The sequence below is a fragment of the Prionailurus viverrinus genome, chromosome F2, assembly GCF_022837055.1.
Source record: "Prionailurus viverrinus isolate Anna chromosome F2, UM_Priviv_1.0, whole genome shotgun sequence".
Classification (NCBI taxonomy): domain Eukaryota; kingdom Metazoa; phylum Chordata; class Mammalia; order Carnivora; family Felidae; genus Prionailurus; species Prionailurus viverrinus.
In genome coordinates this window covers 40,309,557-40,316,773 of record NC_062578.1, presented here as the reverse complement: position 1 = coordinate 40,316,773, position 7,217 = coordinate 40,309,557, and positions in this window count along the sequence as shown.

The following is a 7,217-nucleotide window of genomic DNA, read 5'->3' as shown; positions in this document are numbered from 1 at the left end:
TCGTTTTCCTAAGACTCTCCTGTGTCTCCTCCTGTGGTTGCACTTGACTGACCATCATGTAAGAAAACACAGAATAGCGAATGAGTAGACTGGTTTTATATCTCAAAAAGAATAGACATTCAGGTAAATGGATTGTATGAGAATGACATTTTACCCAGTTATCTACAAATTGTGTAATGGCTGGTCATGGCATCCCTGTAATGAAGACTAGTCTATGGGTATGAATTATCCAGGAGGGACTGAGGACGGCAGGCTTGGTGGGGCCTTCTAACATAGACCTACAACAGTGCTGACTTTAACACAGCCCAGGGTCCCCTTTGTACATCACATAGAAAGTTCTAGATATTGAAGACGTCAAAAGATTTTCAGCTTAAACAATGATTTCCCCATTGTAGTAAGTGGAGTGTGTGAATCTTACTCTACAAATCTAAAACACAAGAACAATCACATTCTTCTATTTTCTTTAAACCGAACTAAATTCCATTTCTTCAGTGATGACAGAGAATGTAATCTTAGATATTAATAAGATTTTCCATTTTCATTTTCCTTCTCCTTCTCCTGACTTTTCTTCTACCTTTACCTCTGTCTCTTTTCCACAAGCATAGTCTCTTCAAATTAGTCAGTCTTCCAGAATTCATATCCCAGTAAATTTTTCTTATATTTTGAAATAAAGACCTTCAATGCAGTAATAGAGTGTAGGACCTGACTTCAGGTCCTACACTGACTTCATTCAAAAGGAAAAGAGGAAATTCAATGAGGATAAAACACAAATTAATAATTCAAATCATCTTGCCACATATTACCTGGCAATACATTCTATGAACAGTTTACTAGTTTCAAGTTTCCTGTAATTTTATATTGTCCCCCTCCCCCCAACAAAATAACACCAGAAAACACTAGAGTAGATTGTCAGGGGAACATGTGCAAAATTCTTCCCTGGAGATCTTTATGAGAAGCCTGAAAACTTCCTATCCTGGAGAGTTTTGGAGGTGTTTTTAAGCTTTCTGCTTCTCTCAGCCCCCAGGCCTTTATCTGTGCTGACCAAACGCTCTGTGAGGAGCGTTTCCCCATGTTCCCTCTCCTGTCTTTACCTAGTTAATGATCCTAGCACCTTCTGTGCTTTTGCTTTAGAGCACATAGAATATGCAAATACAATTTGTATCATATGTCATCAATCAGTCTACCTTCCCTGCCAGACAGACTCATGTGACCAATGGCTACGTTCTATCTCAGATTCTGGCACAGCGCCTGTTATAAAAGAAGTGTTACATTAGTGTTTATCAAGCAAATGAATGTCTTACGTGGTAGGAAGAAAACTGCTTAGAAAGACAAAAGGGAGAAAAACCTTTTGGAGTGCCTAGCACCATGCCAGGCTTTTTGTTCTCACTGTGACTTGAAATGATAGATGCGTGATCGCCATTTTGCAGGTGAGAAAACTGAAGCTTCAGAGATCATTTAACCTACTTGAGATCGCAGTCAGTGGGTGCTGGGAATATCTGGCTTCAACTCTTAGTATGTTTTTCCATGGTCCCATGATTTGTGTGTTCCATCCGCAGGCCTCCAGAACAGTGAGAGTGAAAAATGAGAAGTATTAGAAGGAATATTAGAAAGAATAGACAGAAAAGGAATCATTCTCATAAAAAGGAATAAGGAAAAAGACACTTAGACAAGTACTGAAACCTAAAGACAGCTGTCACTTTTTCTGCTGACCTGCTGCCTCCCTACTCCCCACCCCCTGCCCCCCCGCAGTGGATTGGAAACCAGCAGTGAACCTAGATCTCCACAGAGGATACACATGTATGCAGCAGGAAGTTCAAGGTTCTCTGATGGCTGGTGTGCTTATTTCGGCAGTCAGAGGACCATTCACGATGCTGACTGACGCTCTGAACTCAGTCAGAGATTTACTTTCAGTCCATGAAAGTAATTTTACTGGGATGGCTTTTCTCCAGTTGTGCTCTGTAGAAAGTATAGCACAGAGTGAGGTTCACGGCCACTGCAGGGCTAGCCAGCCTTATGGGGATTACCACGCTCAAGCACATGGGCATTATGGCCCCTGGCACTGGTTCTCCAGGGTTTGTGCAAAGTTCTCCCTACTTTAGGTCTGCTTCGCCTTTCCAGAACACAAAAGGATCATTTTTAGCGGGTGCCCTTGTCAGCTGTTTCTCTAAGAATAGGGCCTTTGATAACATCCAGAAAAAAAGTAATTGTGCCACCGCCCCTGCTTCATTTACATAACTGAGATTGATGAGAAGGGAAGGAAAGTGTTTACAGTGCAGGAAGATAGGAATTTCGGGATTAAGTAGGAAGCAAACCGAAATGAGCTGTCTGAGGTAATTATGAAACACATACTTCATATGTTTTCATTAGATATTGCTATTATACTACACAAGGCAAAGGAGTTTGATTAAACTACAGTTCAGTATATAAATGTATGCATAAATTACAGGGAAAGCAGTTACTTCATTACATTCCAAGAACTCTTCAGGGACATTAAATAAGTAGAAATTTAGCCATTAGGTATACTGCCTTAGAATAAAACTGTGGTCAGGCGAGGAGCATGGAGGCACAAAACAGATGAAAAGTGTGCACACAAAGCACAGCCAAGAAAACTGGATGATCATGGATTAAACAAAGTGAAAGCCAAGGTGGCAATATGGCGCACCTAATAAGAAGCCGTAAGAACTTTGTAGCTGTTGTTGAAATCTATTGAAAAATAATTTCCTTAAAATCGTCTTTGCCTACATTATATAAAATATTTTACCAATTCCCATCTGTGTCTTGTACGCCGTTTGTACTTTTTTGACTGCCAAAGACAAAAAGAATGGCTTCTCATTGTGTCAAAGATCTCAAAGGGCAAAGATGTCAGGGCATCTTTGAGAAAGCGTCTGGGAGCTACTGTTATTCCTCAGGTAGCCAGAAGCAATAGCCATCGGTTCATCTTCCCTGGATAGTTCTTTGTCCATGAACCACACGATCATTTGGTCCTTTGGAGCCTCTGCCTGAGTCTTGCCTTGGACTAAAGGCGAAGGAAAAATGGGTTTCTTCTGGCCCCTATCATGAGCATTCCCTCTCCTCCTCAAACACTTATTGCTAAACATTTTCTTTAGTCAGCCACTGTGTCAAAGTGAACTGATATATTATACTCACTCGACAAATATTCCTTCCACAAATACTTGCCTTCTAAGTGAAAGACAATGTTTTACTTTCCTAGGGCCACTGTAACAAATTATCACAAACTTGGTAGCTGAAGACAAAGAAATTTATTGTCTCACAGTTTTTCGTGGCCAGAAATCCAAAATCAAGGTGTTAACAGGTTGGTTCCCTTTGAAAGATGTGAGGAAGAGACTGTCTCATTGCTTTCTTTTAGCTGCTGGTAGTTGATGGCAATCGTTGATACTCCTTGGCTCACAGACAACTCTATCTGTCTTTACAGTGCTTTCTTCTTTACATCTTTGGGTCTTCTCCTTTTTCCGTGCCTTGAAAGGATAGTCTCACTGGCTTTAGGGCCCACTGTAATCCAGGTTTATCTCATCTTGAAGCTTGTCTTAATTATATCTGAAAGGACCCTTACTCCAAGTAAGGTCATTTTCTGAGGTTTTGAATGAACATGAATTTTTAGGAAACACTATCAAACCCACTACACAGATTAAAATGGATTTGGCTTCAGAAGTTATCAGAGCTTTAGAGATCACAATTCAGAGCTTATTTAATGTCCCACAGATGTCTACCATGTTAGCTAGCACATGAGGAAAGTCCTGATTGAGGCTCAAGACGTTTGGCCAAATCCTCAGAGCAAGGTCTTCAAACTGGGTCCAGGGGAATTCCAGGTTTTGGAAGAGGCATCTAGGGATAGAGGTAGGACAGTTTGGGAACCTCTATATAAATGATATTTTAACTAGAGCAAATTGCCCTTTTCCTGTTTCATATATGGTGGTTTCATGTAAAAATTTATTTGTAAAAGAGAATCCACTTCATCGATGATTGAAAATTAGTGGCCAAGAATTCCATGTTCACACACATATTTTTTTCAAAAGTGGTTCCAAGGAGGAAAGCACATTACAGGTTTCAAAATGTGGCATAAAACTGACTGTATCACCTCCCAAGTATCTGCGTGATGGCTCGCAGGGCTAGTACATTTCAAGAAAAGAGGTGGCTGTCAGGGAAGGTCTAGACCCTAATGTGCTCCTTGGATGAGCGACCTCTTTTTAGCACTTTTGAAACCAGAAGCTTCAAATAGGACTATAGACTATATTCTGAGAACAGAGCAAAGCATTGCATAAAAGGCTCCTCCCTGAATGCTTAGGGTGTGAATGCTCCCAGCTTAGAGCCAGGCTCATTCATTGCCCTCACGCTGGCACCTGGCTAGTAAGCATGAATCCTATTGGGTTGAGAGAAGCAGACTTGGGTTGAGGTACAGTGGTGATTATTCGGGGAGTTGGGGAAAGCTTCTTTCACTCACATTCAGGCTTCTAAGCCCTTCAGCACCCCCAGAGCAGCGAGACTGTTGAAATTACAGAGGCTTTCTGGACTCTCACATCTGTTTATGAATAACCCCAAACCCTAAGCTAAGCAAATCTATTTAACTCAATGTAATTATAAATATGAGCCTTTATTATTCAAATGACTTCTTCATATGCCAGGAAAACCACCTTGCAAAGCTTATTAGGAACCACAGCACAGAAATCTTTGTTCGCAGAAATGGCAGATGTCTTAAAGCAAAACAAAGCAAAATAATAATAAAATACTCAACCTCCCCCAAATGGCAGCTTTTTATGCTAGATGAAGAATAGATATTTGACCTCCAAACCAGTAAGATGTCTGGAAGGGAAATAATGGTGGTTTGGCCACTTGCTGCTTCATTTTGATTAACAGGCTTCTACTTCTGTTGGTTTGGGATGCTCATTATGAAGTATTTCCTCTGAGATCATGTGGAGTCACCTCTGAAGGTCCCTTCCCTCCACTCTCTCCACCTCCTTCCCCATTCCACTATTACTACCAAATAAAGAGTAATTCTAGATTTTACATTCTCTGACATTACTTTGATCTTAAGGGCATGCTGGATGCTCATTTTGTAGTTGCTAATCAGTTTTGTTGCCTTGACTTAAATTTGTTTCTTTGGAGATGGGACTGGAAAAGAGGGGGAAAGTGCACGCTTTCATCAAAGCACTCTCTGTTTAGGGTGCTTTTAACCAGGAGCATGGGTGGCTTGGTCAAGGGAGTGCGTGAGAGTGATGGCACAGAGATGAGGGCTCATGTCAACAAGTGGGGTGCTGGGGTCACTTTCTTCAGGGAAAGTCCAGGTAACTGGTGAAAGGCACAGCCTCTGCGTAAAATTCACCTGTCACTGATTAGCAGGTGACATAAGGCAAGGTCCTAGACTCTCAGTTGTGAAAATTATATAGATCTACGGGTGAAGTCTTTGGACCTGCACCTTTGTAAATGTCAGGTATGAAACAAGTCAGACAAGGGCACTTTCTTCGTGGTCTCCATGATCAACCAATTAATGGGTTAATTTCAGATGCTGTGTGAAATAAACAAGAAACAGGAAAGGGGCAAAAGCCTAGTTAGAGAAAAGAACTTGACATGAGAGGATTAGAAATGAAAGCGCATAGTTACTGGAGTCCAGGCAGGAGGGGTGGTGATGGGAAATTAGGTGAGGGAGGCAGGTAGGGGACACATCGTGCGGGGCCCTGCAGGCCACATAAGGGAATTAGATTCTCCCTAAATGTAGTGAGAATCCCCTGGAAATGACATCAGGAGATTTATGCTTTAAGGAGATCCTTGGTTTATTGGGTGGATTATGAACTTCAGAAAGAACCAGGAAGGTCAGTTAGGGCGTCAGTGTCATGGGAAGAGCACAGGGTTTACAACTGGAACATCTATGTTTGATAGCAGTGTGGTCGTGAGTAAGCTTCCTGAGACGTACTTTTCTCATTCACAAACATGGGAAACAGTAATACTTACTTTTCAGGGGTGCTTTGAAGATGAAATGAGATGATATATATGGAAATGCTTGGCGAACTGTAACTGTAGACAAAAAACCAGTTCTTAAAAATGTTTCTATGCCTGTTATCTAAAACTGTGTTTTTCAATGTATGGTTCTCATGCCATCTGCATCAGAATCACCTGAGGCCCTTATTAAAAGCACAGAGGTCTTAGTTCGGAATTCTAAATTTCTGCCCACTTTTTCTAATCCCCAGTATTGTCCTGACTGACGCATTGCAGCGTGGTGATGAAGAGTGTGCAGGCTGGGGCAGGACAGCCTGTTTTCAAATTCTGGCTCTGCCTTGACAAGTTTCTTTACTTCTGTGCCTCACAGCCTCATCTATAAAATGGGAATGATTAACTGGAGCCCTTTTTTTATTGGATTTTGAAAAGGCAAGTGAATTAGTACATATAAAGGACTTAGAATAGAGATCAACTTACGGTAAACACTAAATGAACGCCAGCCACTGTTACTGCCCAGGAGGGGTCTGATGGGGTGCAGATGTTAGTGTTGGACACAACCACCGAAGACTAATCTTTTGACATGCAAAGACACAGTCCTTGTTTGTGAGGTGTTCCCAGGTTTGCAGAGGTGATAGACATACAAGCATATAGATACATTGCAATGTCATAATTGGATAACAGAAAATTCATGCTGGTGACCTTGGGTTTTAATGTGCATTCCATGATGATCTCTCTCTCTCTCTCTTTCAGGCCCAGTTTACTATTCTTCTATCTTTAGAACTGTTAAACCTGGCTAGCTTAAATGTCAGTTAAAATAGTATTTAAATATTTGGTTCTGAGATAGGAACTTTGGAGAAGAAAAATAACTACAAAAGCTTTATTTCCTTTACTTTTCTCATAGGCCCCTCCTGGTTTGTGTTCCAGTAAACATTTATATTTATAGCTCATTGAATAAGCTTGCTTCAGCTTTAAAGAATTCAGTGCAGCCTGGCTTGGGATGTGGAAACGCTAGGAGAGCTGAGAGCATGAGGAGCAAGCCGAGTATAAAATGAAATCTTGGATAAAGGATCTTTAAAAGTTTTTACTTCGGGTGTAGACCTTTTAATTTGGTCTTGGGTCTTTGATGTATTCCATGAAATAATTTATTAAGTTCTCGTTATATGAAGACATATACAACTTTACATGATTTCCAGGAGTCGTAGCATACACAAAAATGCAATGTATGTACCAAATGGGCTATGGTGGGGCAAGGGCCATGAATACTGTAG